Source organism: Coenobita brevimanus, chromosome 65 (assembly GCF_032717465.1).
Source record: "Coenobita brevimanus isolate Jiangsu-jjx chromosome 65, ASM3271746v2, whole genome shotgun sequence".
In the NCBI taxonomy this organism is placed as follows: Eukaryota; Metazoa; Arthropoda; class Malacostraca; order Decapoda; family Coenobitidae; genus Coenobita; species Coenobita brevimanus.
This window is the reverse complement of record NC_137018.1, coordinates 44,072,456-44,087,280: the sequence shown is the minus strand read 5'-3', so window position 1 is coordinate 44,087,280 and position 14,825 is coordinate 44,072,456. Positions and strand designations below refer to the sequence as shown.

The 14,825-nt window shown below is 42.2% G+C and overlaps 1 protein-coding gene, 1 non-coding gene and 1 pseudogene across 3 annotated transcripts in view; 2 read left to right on the top strand and 1 right to left on the bottom strand.

The window, feature by feature from the left end:
• The window catches only part of LOC145405088 (isocitrate dehydrogenase [NADP], mitochondrial-like), a 110,772-nt gene that overhangs the window by 20,117 nt on the left and 75,830 nt on the right, over positions 1-14,825 (top strand). The gene's annotated exons all lie outside the window — the stretch shown is intronic.
• On the top strand, positions 6,447-6,566 carry LOC145405147 (5S ribosomal RNA; annotated as a pseudogene).
• Positions 8,658-8,776, bottom strand: LOC145405197 (5S ribosomal RNA). The gene has a single exon (XR_013898297.1). It is a non-coding gene; the product is annotated as a 5S ribosomal RNA (ribosomal RNA).

Here is a 14,825-nt window from a genome sequence, read left to right as displayed (position 1 = left end):
TATGTAAATCATGATGTTGCCAGCAGTCAACCATTATGTTGAGACTATTAAGGTGTACAGCATAAAACAAAACTAACCAGTCACCAAACGTACCAGGCAGCCTCCCCCAGAGTAGTCATGACTTTCACCTGCTTTCCATGTCCCTCCTTACCTGACCTATCTCACAATCACTTTCCCTTGTTATCTCCTTGTGTATGTGGGTGTCGCACTGACCATGTGATAATGGAGGCATGGCACAGTTGGAGGTGGGTGGGGCACTGAATTGGGAACAGGTGAAAGGGAATGGAGGACAAGGATGGAGAGGCCAAAAGGGAGGGATGAAGGGCCAGAGAGAAAGAGGGATGGAGAACAAGAGAGTAGGTGGGAAGGAAGACAAGAGGAATGGGGGACAAGAGAGACTGAGGGATGGAGGACAAGAGGAGTTGGTGAAGGGGAGAGGAGGATGGCAGTCAAATGTGGAGGAGAGAGATAGGAAGGGAGAAAAGGATAGAGTAAGGAGTGAGAGAGTGGTAAGAAGGGGGGAAGTAGGAGTAGGGTAATAGGATAGAAGGGCAGTAGGGGAGGAGAGTGAGTGAGTCTGTGAGATGATGGAGAAGGATAGTAGTATAAGAATTAATGAACTAGATTATTGATTGGCAGCAGGTGAAGGAGATGAGGGGAGGGGAGTAAGGTAAAATGAAGTGAAGTGAGGGGATATTCAGGGTGGTATTGAGATGGGATGAGCAGCAGATGGGGTGGTATGAGGAATGAAGTGAACTGAGGGGATTGACAGGGTGGTATTACTAAAGTAAGGTGAGGGAGTAGAAGGTGAAGTGAAGTGAAAGTACAGACAAGGCCACACAAGAGATAAGGGATGAGGGTGTGTAAACGAGCCAGACGTGTGAAGCATTTCTTATCAATGAGTGATGCTAGTAATGGGAACAATACTGTGTAGTTCTTAGATAAGATATGAAATTCCCTACTAACGACTTATTGGAAACTTGGGTTGACTCGGTTTTCTGAGAGATAAGTAGTACTGTTCAAGAAGAGAAAAAAACTTAAAGAACACATTAAAACAGGCTCATTTTCATGTGGCAGTATTGTATGTAGAAGGGTAAGATATTATGAGTAATGATGATATTGAGTTACCAGGCAAATACTGTAGTTTCCTGTAACTCTGGGAACTGTTTACAATGGTGGATGGTAACCATATTTCCGGATGATAGCTGGTAATCTAGTGGGTTAAATTATTGTATCAGTGAATGGAGAGTGTAAGTTTTCCATCTGAGGGATGGTTGGGGTTTATTTCCTACATGTTGCCATTCAGGGGTCAGTGAGGCTGATCACCTTTGCCTTAAATGTCAAGAAAGAGTAGCCTAGCCCTGGACCTCTACACTCCTAGTGACACAAAAAGGGTTGGATGATGGTTGGATAATATTTATAGGTCAAGGCAGTTTTGGTTGTCATTGTAGGTCAACTCCTAGTAGTGGGTTAAAATAAAATGGTTATCTGATAAAAGTGAGCCTTAATATAATGAGTGCAGTTATTTACTTAATCCACAATGAAGATGTATCATACCGTATGGTAGTGATGTTTGAAAGAAATATTGGAACAACGAAGTGTGATGGATAGTGTCATGTACTTGTAGCATTAACAGAATTGTAGGCTCCTTGTATTACTATTATTTTGTGTCATTCTTTGTGGATTGTTTCCATAAATATGCCATTAATTCTTATTTACAGTATTTAGTTTTCAAGATTTTATTTTTTTCCACACTATTTGTTGGTACAAGATTCTTCCCAAGGCACTTAAGATAAATGTCACTGTTTTGCCCACTCGACTAACCTAGAAATACCTAGATGTTAAAAAAAAAAAAATTGGCAGGATAGGTTGTGTTGTTATTAGGTACAGTACCTGGTACTTATATTTTACCATACAAATATGGTATACTCTCCCATTCCTCTCCCACCCCTCATCAGTATAATGGCTTGTCACCCAACTGACATGGACCTAACTTCTGAAAATTATGTGGCAGGCAAGAGAGTACAGTACCATACTGTACTGTATGATTTGAGCAGCTTATGTGAAGTGTTTAGACCTTGAGGCTTTTTTTATTTTTTTTCCAGGAAAGGAGTAGGAAAGAAAATTCAGTATGACAGCCTACAGTATTTATAAAATTAGATGTGAATGGCAGTGCATTTGTGGACATTAGTGCTGGGAGGGGGTTGGTGATAGCCAATACCCTCTTCAGGCACAAAATGATCCACGGGTATATATGGCGAGTGATAAGAAGGGTGGGTGGTGAACTGAATGAAAGGAAGGCAGTGATTGATTATGTGTGTGTGGATGAAAGGATGTGAAGATGTGTAATGGATACAAGAGCTTATAGAGGTTGGGGGAGTGGACTTTCTGACCACTACTTGGTGGTGGCCAGAATCAAGATACAAATAAGATGGAGTAATAGAAGAAGGAGTATTTGCAAAGAGAGTGGAAAGGTTACAAGAGGATGAGAAAAATGCAGAATACAAGAGAGAAGTGGAGGAACGATTGGGCAAATACGAATTGGAGCAGATGGGGGACATGGAAGGTGTGTGCAGGATATTCACAGAAGAAATATGTGCAGCATGTGATGTGGTGTGTGGGATGAAGAGAAGACTGAGGGGGTTGCAAGGAACAGCATGGTGGAATGAAGAGGTGAGACAGGCTGTGGCACAAAAGAAGAAAGCATACAATGAATGGATGAGAAATAGGGGCATGGAAGAAGTTGAGAGGCGGAAGAGAGAGTTATATGTAGAAAGAAAGAGAGGGGTAAAAAGATTAGTAAGAGAGAGTAAGAAGAAAGTGGATGAGGAATTTGGAAGGAATATGAGTGTAAAGTGGAGGGACTGTAAGAAAATGTTCTGGAAAGAGGTGAAGAGAGTAAGACAGGGTGGAAGTGAAGTTAGCAGGGGAGTGAAAGATAAAAATGGTAGATTACTAGTGGAGAAGGGAGAAAAAGTGAGCAGATGGAGAGAACACTTTAAGGAATTGTTGAACATAGAGGATGGATGTGATACGAGTATAAGTGGCTGGGGAATGGCTGGGAGAAGGATGGAGGTGAGAAGACAGGAAGAAATCAGTAGGATAGAAGTTGTGGAAGCAATGAAGAAAGTTAAATTGGGGAAAGCCCCGGGAATTGATGGAGTGTGTGGTGAAATGTTGAATCATGGGGGAGAGATAGTAGTAGAATGAATGTGGAAGATGTGCAGATTTGCCTGGGAGGAAGGTAGAGTTCCGGAGGATTGGAAGTCAGGTATAATTATTCCCTTATACAAAGGAAAAGGGGAAAAAGAAGTGTGTGGTAATCATAGGGGCATTTGTCTTCTTAGTATAATAGGAAAAGTGTATGGTAGGATACTTATTGACAAACTTAAGGAAATAACAGAGGAATTAGTTGGAGAAGAAGAGGGAGGCTTTAGGAAGGGAAGAGGTTGTGTAGATCAGATATTCATTCTTAGATATTTATTGGAAAAGTTTCTAGAGAATGGAAAGAAGTTGTATGCAGCTTTCATGGATTTGGAGAAAGCATATGACAGGGTAGATAGACAAGGATTGTGGAAAGTATTAAGAATATATGGAGTAGATGGGAAGTTGTTGAATGCTGTGAAGAGTATGTATGATGGTGCTAAGACTGCAGTGCATGTGGATGGTGAACTGAGTGAATTTTTCTCTTTGAAGGTTGGGTTGAAACAAGGATGTGTCATGTGTCCATGGTTGTTTAATCTGTACATGGATGGGGTAATAAAAGTGGTACAATGTAGGGTAGTGGATGTTGGAGTGGCCCTGGTGAGAGAGGGTAGTGTTTGGAAACTCCCTGTATTGTTGTTTGCAGATGATACTGTGTTGTTGAGTGAAGACGAAGGGGAGCTTCAAGACTTGGTGGATGAGTTTGGAAGAGTGTGTAAGAAACGGAATCAAAAGGTGAATGTAGGGAAGAGTAAAGTGATGGCCTTTGAGAGAGGTGAAGTAAGTGAATGTACATTGAGGTTGGATGGTGAGGAATTGGAAAATGAGTACGTTTAAGTACTTGGGTAGTGTGGTGAGTAAGGATAGAGGTTTGGAGGGTGAAGTGCTTGAAAGGGTACAGCAGGGAAGAATAGTTGCTGGTTCCTTGAAAGTAGTGATAAGAAACAGGGAAGGGAGCATGGAAGTGAAAAAGTTACTACATGACAGTATTGTGATACCAACTCTTAACGTATGGAAGTGAAGCTTGGGCATTGTTGGAAGGGCACTCGTCAAGAGTGAGAGCAGTGGAAATGAGTTATTTAAGAGGAGCCTGTGGAGTCACATGGAGACAGAGGCTGACAAATGAGGATATAAAGGAGTGTTGTGGTGTGGATGTGGATGTGATAGGAAGCATTAGGAGGAATACACTGAGGTGGTTTGGCCATGTGGAGAGGATGGAGGGTGAAAGACTGATGAAGAGAGTGTATGTGAGGGAAGTGGAGGGGGGGAGAGGGAGGGGGAGGCCAAGGATGTGATGGAGGGATTGGGTGGAAATGTATATGAGAGAGGGGGGTGTGAGTTGGGAGCAGGGCAGTGAAATGGCAGGGGACAGGGCAACATGGAGACGATTTGTTTGTGGCCACCCTGAATGGGATTGAGGCGTCTGGCAATAGATAGATAGATGGGAGTACAGTATATTACAGCACTGTGAGTGATTGGAGATTTGAGTGATGACCTTTCTATGAATGTCGGTGTCCATCAGGGTCAGTTTTGAGCCCCTTGTTGTTTGTCATGGTACTTGAAACTCTCTTGCTTGACTTCAAAACTGGACTCCTATGGGAGATGTTGTATGCTGATAACTTGGTGTTGATTGCAGAGAATGAAAGGCAGGCAGAGCTAAGATTTAGGAACTAGAGAGACAGAATGGGGCACAAGGGTTTGAGAGTAAATGTGAATTAAAGAAAGGTGATGATATCTAAGGCTGGTGGCAGTGCTATCAAAGCAGAGGATGTGTGGCCTTGTGCAGTTTGCCATAAGGGTGTGGGAAGCAACTTCATCTTGTGCAGTATTTGTGATAAGTAGGTGCATAGAGATATAATGGTATTAGATGTAGACTGCGAAATAATGCTGATTGCCTGTGTGCGGTGTGTCAATGAGAGCATGTACAGATTGTCAAGCATGAAAGGATAGATTTTGCTGGAGAGTCTCTTGTGTGTATGGAGACGTTTTTGTTATTTGAGGGCATGTTATATGCCAGAGGTGGGGCTGCAGCTAGCTCTGTGACTAGGGTAAGGAGTGAGTGGAGGAAGTAAAGAGAGCTGTTGCCTCTCCTAACATTAAGAGGGCTTTCCCTCCATGCGAAGTGACCTTTGTATGTGGCATGTGTTATGAGTTTAATGCTGTATGGTTGTAAGACCTGGGCAGTAAAGGAAGAAGATATTCATAGACTCAAACATACAATACATAAATAACAGTGATTAGGTGGATGTGTAGTGCATCCTTGAAATCAAGGCCTAGGGGGGAGAAGGATTGCAATTGAAAAGTTGAGAGGAAGGATGGGACCGGAATGTATTAGTGCTGTGATGAGGAGGGGTAGTTTGAAATAGTTTCGGTGTGTTGAGAGGATGAAGGATGACAGTTGCATGAAGAAGGTGATAAGTGTGAATATCAGAGGCAGGGTTGAAAGAGACAGACTGATAAAGACCTTAGACAGGGTCATAGTGTAATCTCAGGGATAAGGAACTGAATAGGGAGGCTGCCAGAGACTGAGCAGTGTGGGGAGCTGCAATTGGGTGACCAAGGCTAATGCATGTAAGCATGCATTGGCCTTTGTAGACAATACAGTACAGACCTTATCATCAGATTACCATCTAGTGGTGATAAACATGGTGTATAACTGATGTAAGTACAGTAAACTCTCAGTTATCCATTGTCACCATGTCCAGCCCAATGCAATATCTGGCATAGCCCTTTGCTCTATTAAAGCAATATCCAGCAATTTTTATGCAACATCCAGTGCTGAAATGGGGCTTAACCAGCGGTCCTGTGCAATATCCGGTGTTGTGGGGTCTCAACCAGCTTGTAAGCAGTATCCAACTAGCACCAGGTGAGATCCTGAACTCAGGAGCCAATGGAAATGCCCGCTACACACCAGCCAATCAGAATCCTTCTTGGGCATGGCTTGTCAGCTGCTCTCATTCTCACCTGTGGATGTTGTAGTCAAGACATGTCATTGCACTCCCGCTCTTCTGACAATGCGGTCACAAAACCCTGGTGATTTGACTAAGTCTGTGACGTCCTATGTTCATGCTACTGTATTGTATTGTATTGTATTGCATTTTATATATACAGTATATAAATACCATATATATATATAAGTGGGGTTGGTGGAGGATTAGTGCCCCTCCCTGTAAAACAATTAACTCTAAGCCATTGGCTACCCCGTCTGGGATACATGGCGTCTGGCAATGAATGAAATATATATACACGACCATACCACGTTGAGTACACCGCTTCCTGTCCGATCAGCGAAGTTAAAGCAACGTTGGGTCTGGTTAGTACTTGGATGGGTGACCGCCTGGGAACACCAGATGCTGTTGGCATGCCTACGTGTCAAGTGGGGTTGGTGGAGGATTAGTGCCCCTCCCTGTAAAACAATTAACTCTAAGCCCTTGGCCACCTTGTCTGGGATACATGGCGTCTGGCAATGAATGAAAATGAAATGAATATATATATATATACAGTGCTCGTCAGAAGTATTGAGCGCCCTGCGTCCCTCCTATGAAACAAACCTTTCAACATTGAAAAAAGATGTAAATAATGCATTATATTTACGTTTAATGCTTGGTAGGGTATCCTTTGCGCTTCTTCACGGACCTGAGACGTCGTGGAAGTGAAAGAGCAAGGTTCCTCAGGTGCTGGGGTGGTGTTTTTGCCCAGGACTCACGAATGGCTGCTTCCAGCTTAGGCAGAGAGCTCACGTCCTTCCCTTGGAGATTCTTCTTTACGAGGTACCAGAGGTTTTTTAACAGGTGAGGTCTGGGCTATTGACTGGCCGGTCTTTCATGAAGGAGACCTCGCAGTCATGAAGCCAGTTGGTGACTGATTTGGCTTTATGAGCAGGTGCACCATCCTGCTGAAACGCTCGTGCACCTGTGAGCTCAAAGGACTCGGGTAAATGATCACAAAGAAGCTCCAGGTGAACGTCCTGATTCACTCTGCAGTTCTTGGGAAGCACAACAAGCTTCCCCAAACCCTTCCCAGAGAAACAATCCCATACCATAAGTGAATCAGGGTGTTTAACTGTGTTCTCCACGTAACGGGGGTCAAGCGGGTCATTACCTTTGCGCCGGTACACGCGCGCTCCTCGATTACAGGTAACACTAAACATTGTCTCATCAGACCACAACACTGACAACCATTGGTCCTCACCCCAGTTAAGGTACTTGTTAGCAAAGGCAAGCCTACGAAAACTGGTAACGTTTAAGAAGAGGCTTTCTCACAGGCCTGTGACTTGTGTAACCAAGTTAATGGACTCTTCGAGACACCATGTGCACTGAAACCTCACCAAACACTTCCGGATTGCTCTCCTTAATTTTCCTTGCAGTCACACGAGGATTAGACTCCACTGCACATTTTAACACATTAACAGACCTCGGGGAAGTTTTCCTGGGCCTACAAGACCGCGGTTTCTTTGTAGGAACGTCACCACTATTTTCCACTCGAAAACGGGCACACCACCTCTGCACTGTCGATCGAGCCACACCAACCAAATAACTAATTTCCTTCATGGGGTGGCCTGCCTCCTTTAGAGCAATGATCTGTGATATGATTTCACTCGAAAGTTCACGGGTAGGGGCCATAACAAAGTGGCTAAAGCCAAAACACCGTGGGACACTAGGTAAAAAATGGCGCAATAAGAGAGGGAGGAGCTGCGGAGTTCCTCTCTCTCACGCAGCCCGTAGGCAACTGAGGCGGCAGCCAACCAGCGCGCAGTAAGGCCTCAGGCTGCCATGACGTCGTGTTAGCGGACCAAACATCTGGCTCAGTTTTTAGTACCAAATAAGGGTGATTCTTTTTTCGCCAAAAGTATTGCACGCCCTGACAGGCGCTCGATACTTCTGATGAGCTCTGTACATATACAATATATATATATACCTGTATATATATATATATATATATATATATATATATATACAGTATATCCATCATCGAATCCTGCATTGCCCCATGAGGAGTGTAGGAGCCTGGGGCTAGGCAGTTGGTCCCGACATTTAAGATGAGAATGACCAGCCTCAGTCATCCCTGAGTGGCATTACATGAGCAGTCAACTCCAACCACTCCTTGGATATAAACCTTCACCGGCTCAATCCGATTGGAGTGCAATAATTACCCATTAAACCACCAGGTGCCAGAATTTGGTTATATGGTTACCACCCCGCGGAGTAAATGGTTTCCTGGTGTACAGGAAACCATTTGGCTTGTCACTCAGTGTAGAGTCACCCACAGGCAGAAGGAAGAGGTATATACTGTATATATATATATATATATATATATATATATATATATATATATATTTTTTTCATTCATTGCCAGACGCCATGTATCCCAGACGGGGTGGCCAAGGGCTTAGAGTTAACTGTTTTACAGGGAGGGGCACTAATCCTCCACCAACCCCACTTGACACGTAGGGATGCCAACAGCATCTGGTGTTCCCAGGCGGTCACCCATCCAAGTACTAACCAGACCCAACGTTGCTTAACTTCGCTGATCGGACGGGAAGCGGTGTACTCAACGTGGTATGGCCGTTGGCCATATATATATATATATATATATATATATATATATATATATATATATATATATATATATAATATATATATATATATATATATATATATATAATATATATATATAATATATATATATATATATATATATATATATATATATATATATATATATAATATATATATATATATATATATATATATATATATATATAGTGGAGCCTCTTTTATCCAAAATTCATGGGACTTTCAGAGTTTCATTTAATAGATTTTTTCGGATAAAAGATACTGTAATAATATGTAGGATACAAGGGAACAGTATTGTACTCACCCATCACCCATTTCTGGCGACATCTAGCCCACCACCACCACCAGCACCCCAAAAGCCATTCAACCATCACCAAAACACTGTAGTAACTACGAATGGAACTGCACTTTTGTAGCTGTATTTAGAAACTCTCAGCTTAAATAAATCTTCACTCAAATAAACTCGCTCTAGTGACTAGCTGAGCAACCGTAAACTAATGCTAGTGGCGCTTGTGTGAATTTTTAGATAGATTTCAGATTTTGCAGTTAATCGGAATGAGAATTTTTAGTAAAACTTACGGTTAATGGCATACTACGGTTAAAGAATTTCGGATGAAAGAGACTCCACTGTGTGTATATATATATATATATATATATATATATATATAAGTAATCCCTCCAATATCCGACGTAATAGAGTCACAGGCATGTCCGGATAGTGATCCTGTCTGGATATTGGGCCCCAGCCTCCTGGACTTGTACTTATGGACCGTAACTCAGAAAAACACCTATACAACTCCCTCTGGACATGCATTGCACCTATTTAAGACCCAAATCACACCAATAAGGGACATAAAAGACTGAAATAAATACAAAAGAAGCATAAAATTAGGTTTTAGAGGCGAGTTTATACAATATTAAACATTCTGGGTATTTACAAGTCCCTGACTCCTGGACTGGTTTGAACCACCAGTTTACAGTCCACAGTTATTCCTCTGCACTCTAAATTCTAATTTCTTAACACTGCACAACACTGTAAATTCCCGTGTGTTCTAGTGGCGAGGTATTACAGTTTATTTACTGTTTATTCACAAAAAACAAGCGCCTGTGGCTTGCACAGCTATAAGCATCTGCTCTCGATCGGAGTTTGGCTGTGACTGTTGATGATGGCGGGGTAACAGAGTTGCCAGATCGCGACGGGCACATTACCAATCTCCTTAACTTTCATTACCAAATTTAACTTTTCATTACCAAATTCGTAAAGCTAGCATTTATTCTTCACTAATTATGTATACAAGTGGAAATACATGTAATCACTCTCCTTATAATTAACACCACGTTGATTATTTTCACGCTATGTAGGGTAGCAGATTAATCAGAGAGAGCAAACAATCCACCATCTCCATCTCGTGTATCCTCATACATGTGAAAAATCCATTTGGTAATGCATTATTCTGATTCATTGAGTGTAAAGTGGAGGGACTGTAAGAAAATGTTCTGGAAAGAGGTGAAAAGAGTAAGACAGGGTGGAAGTGAAGTTAGCAGGGGAGTGAAAGATAAAAATGGTAGATTACTAGTGGAGAAGGGAGAAAAAGTGAGCAGATGGAGAGAACACTTTAACCCCTTAACCGCGGGGCGTCACTTTCGTGACGCTTGGGAGCAAGGGATCATACCGCGGGGCGTCGCTTTTGTGATTCTGTGTTATTTTGAATTCACCCGGGCTTTCAAGTGGGGGCTTGTATCATCTGTCAGTACTGACAATGTCCAACACTAGTCAGCACTCCTAATCTCATCTGTACTCCCATCCATTGTTGACAATTTAGCCATTTCTCCCCGTTCTTGACTCCCCTCCCTACCCCCCCTCCATTACCCTATCCTCTCGCCTGCCCGGCCATGCTACGCTAAGTAAATCTTCCCTGGAATTTTTCACTGATTTCATCCATTGAAATAAGCCCTATGTCGTATTCTTATACCAAATAATATATACAAGAAAGAAATCAGGTAAGTGAGAGTGCCATACACCTGGAATTGGCTAATTATCACGTGACAACACCTCACGTGCACTCGTTCGCTAATTTTCGCTGTTTTTTTCCCCTTGAAATATGCCGTATAATCTATTTTCGTAATAAATATACATGTAAGGAGAGAAGGGAGAAGCCTAAGTGATATTTACATTCACCTGGAACTACCTAATTTATAATGTATTGTCTAGATTTCCTGCCAATCATATCAGTGCTACACAAAGCTGTTTCAAGATGTAACATTGGTAGCTCTGATTATATATCTCCTAAGTAGGCCTCTAATCTATTTTCGTAATAAATATACATGTAAGGAGGGAAGGAGTGTTTTTTTTTTTGAGTATGGATCCCAAACTACTTGAAAATTGTAGAATAGTGTTTATAGTGTTTGTATCTGGCTGTGGTAATCATATTACGGGTTGTCGGGAAGTGGAACTACCAAATTTATAATGTATTGTCTAGATTTCCTGCCAATCATATCAGTGCTAGACTTAGCTGTTTCAGGAAGTAATATTGGTAACTCTGAATAACCCCTAAAGCAGGCCTCTAGGCTGCCCCTGCGTTATCAGTGTACTCTCATCTTCCGAAGTGAGAGGACGTATGTTTCATCTTGCTGACTTCAAGGCCTTTTTTCACCCCCATGCAAATGGCTCTGTGACCTTTACCCCCTACTAAACCTCGTGTGGAAAGAGGTAAAGGGCTGACAATTGATAAAAGAGTGACTACGATCTTTCTGTTGAGTAAAACAGTGCAAGTGGAATTGTAAATAATGTGTAAATAATGTGTAAACAGCAAGTGAAAGTAATGAATGTAAATATACGTGAACAATGGAAAATAGTTTTATAAGTTATTTCAAGTGACAGTGCACAACACAGTGTAAATAAAATAGAAATGTAAATAACGTAAATAAAATAGAGAACGTAAATAGAAATGTAAATGAGTAGGATTATAAGAATACGAGTATATACCCTAGGAGTAATGAAAGCGAAAGTTTCACTCTAGCATGTCTGAATGCTATGAGTTATGAGAGTGAAGATGAAAGTGACATTCACTCTCAATGCCAGTATACAGGACGAGAAAGTGAATGCTACGTATTTTACTGAAAGAAATTGAATCCCTACAGTGACAATAAACTAATACTACTGAAGGAAACTTATGGATAAAGACTGTAGATATATATAAGTGTTATATAGTAATAGAAATATAAAGTGTGAGGGGTTTTATGAATAATAAATGACAGACTACCATGAGCGAACTAGTGCCAGTGCGACGATCAGACGCGCTCGTAATTTCCATTGCTTTCACAGTGTTTTTTTTTTGAGTATGGATCCCAAACTACTTGAAAATTGTAGAATAGTGTTTATAGTGTTTGTATCTGGCTGTGGTAATCATATTACGGGTTGTCGGGAAGTGTAAAGTGGAGACTTCGTTACCCTACTTCAGAGGTCTCCACAAGTCCTACGGTAACCGACGAAGGCTCAACAATCATTCCAGGAGAAAGCTGAAGGTATGTGCCATAAGCATATATAATTTTATTATTCTAGGACTAATAACTGATTTTTGGCAAATATTTTTTGAGAGTCTGTCGGAGCCCAAATAACCCCGCGGCACACGCAAGTTATTGGTAAACAAGCCCGCGGTGTAGGGGTTAAGGAATTGTTGAACGTGGAGGATGGAAGTAATGCGAGTATAAGTGGCTGGGGAATGGCTGGGAGAAGGAGGGAGGTGAGAAGACAGGAAGAAATCAGTAGGATAGAAGTTCTGGAAGCAATGAAGAAAGTTAAATCAGGGAAAGCCCCAGGAATTGATGGAGTGTGTGGTGAAATGCTGAAGCATGGGGGAGAGACAGTAGTAGAATGGATGTGGAAGATGTGCAGATTGGCCTGGGAGGAAGGTAGAGTCCCGGAGGATTGGATGTCAGGTATAATTATTCCCTTGTACAAAGGAAAAGGGGAAAAAGAAGTGTGTGGTAATCATAGGGGCATTTGTCTTCTTAGTATAATAGGAAAAGTGTATGGTAGGATAGTTATTGACAGAGTTAGAGGAAGAACAGAGAAATTAATTGGAGAAGAACAGGGAGGCTTTAGGAAGGGAAGAGGTTGTGTAGATCAGATATTCATTCTCAGATCTTTAGTGGAAAAGTTTCTAGAGAAGGGAAAGAAGTTGTATGCGGCTTTCATGGATTTGGAGAAAGCATATGACAGGGTGGATAGACTAGGATTGTGGAAAGTGTTAAGAATATATGGAGTAGATGGGAAGTTGTTGAATGCTGTGAAGAGTATGTACGATGGTGCGAAGGCTGCAGTGCGTGTGGATGGTGAACTGAGTGAATTTTTCTCTTTGAAAGTTGGGTTGAAACAGGGATGTGTCATGTCTCCATGGTTGTTCAATCTGTACATGGATCGGGTAATAAGAGGTACAAGGTAGGGTAGTGGATGTTGGAGTGGCCCTGGTGAGAGAGGATAGTGTTTGGAAACTCCCTGTATTGTTGTTTGCAGATGATACTGTGTTGTTGAGTGAAGACGAAGGGGAGCTGCAAGGCTTGGTGGATGAGTTTGAGAGTGTGTGTAAGAAACGGAATCTAAAGGTGAATGTAGGGAAGAGTAAAGTGATGGTCTTTGAGAGAGGTGAAGTCAGTGAATGTACAGCGAGGTTGGATGGTGAGGAATTGGAAAATGTGAGTACGTTTAAGTACTTGGGTAGTGTGATGAGTAAGGATGGAGGTTTGGAGGGTGAAGTGCTTGAAAGGGTACAGCAGGGAAGAAAGGTTGCTGGTTCTTTGAAAGCAGTGATAAGAAACAGGGAAGGGAGCATGGAAGTGAAAAAGTTACTACATGACAGTATTGTGATACCAACTCTAACGTACGGAAGTGAAGCTTGGACGTTGTTGGAAGGACACAAGTCAAGAGTGAGAGCCGTGGAAATGAGTTATTTAAGAGGAGCCTGTGGAGTCACATGGAGTGGCAGGCTGACGAATGAGGATATAAAGGAGCGTTGTGGTGTTGATGTGGATGTGATAGGAAGCGTTATGAGGAACACACTGAGGTGGTTTGGCCATGTGGAGAGGATGGAGGGTGAAAGACTGACGAAGAGAGTGTATGTGAGTGAGGTGGAGGGGGAAAGAGGGAGGGGGAGGCCGAGGATGAGATGGAGAGATGGGGTGGAGAGGTATATGAGAGAGGGGGGTGTGAGTTGGGAGCAGGGGAGTGAAATGGCGGGGGACAGGGCGACTTGGAGGCGATTTGTTTGTGGCCACCCCAAACGGGATTGAGGCATCTGGCAATAGATAGATAGATAGATTACCAAACGAATTTTTCGTTACCAAATTGGCCACACTTGGTAATGAAAAATACCAAATGGCAACCCTGACAGGGGAGAGGGGAGGGGGAGGAAGGAAGGGGTGAAGGGACCATGGTGTAACAGCTGTTCGGCGCCATGCGTCAATTTCAAATTATGGAAGAGAAAAAAGTCTGATTTTTTTCAAATTTTTTGCGGTTTTTGGCATATTTTGGGAATATTGGATCCCGGGACAATTATGTCCATTTAGTGGGGATGTTCGGATATTGTGCGTTCGGATATTAGAGGAATTAGTGTGTGTATATATATATATATATATATATATATATATATATACATTTAGATAGATAGATAGATATATACATGATGTGCTGCCTGAAAGTTCCAGCAATTTGAACAGAGGGAGCCAACCATTTGCAGTTTTGCCTTTTGCTGCTAGGAGTCAGCAGCATCCCTTGTGTGTCACTGTCAGTTTGGCCTCTGCCATGTCTGTGAGCGGACGTGTTGTTGAGCTACGCTTACTATTGTAATGTGATGTGTATGTAGTTTGGCGGTTTTGCAATGGTGGACCTCACGGAACAAAGAACCTGCATCAAGTTCCACTTCAGGATCAAGAAGACGGCAGCAGAAACTCACTGGTTACTTTAGCAAGCCTTTGGTGACAATGCCATATCCCAAAGCAGAATATTTTTCTGGTACAAGCAGTTCAAGGACAAATGAACGTCTGTCA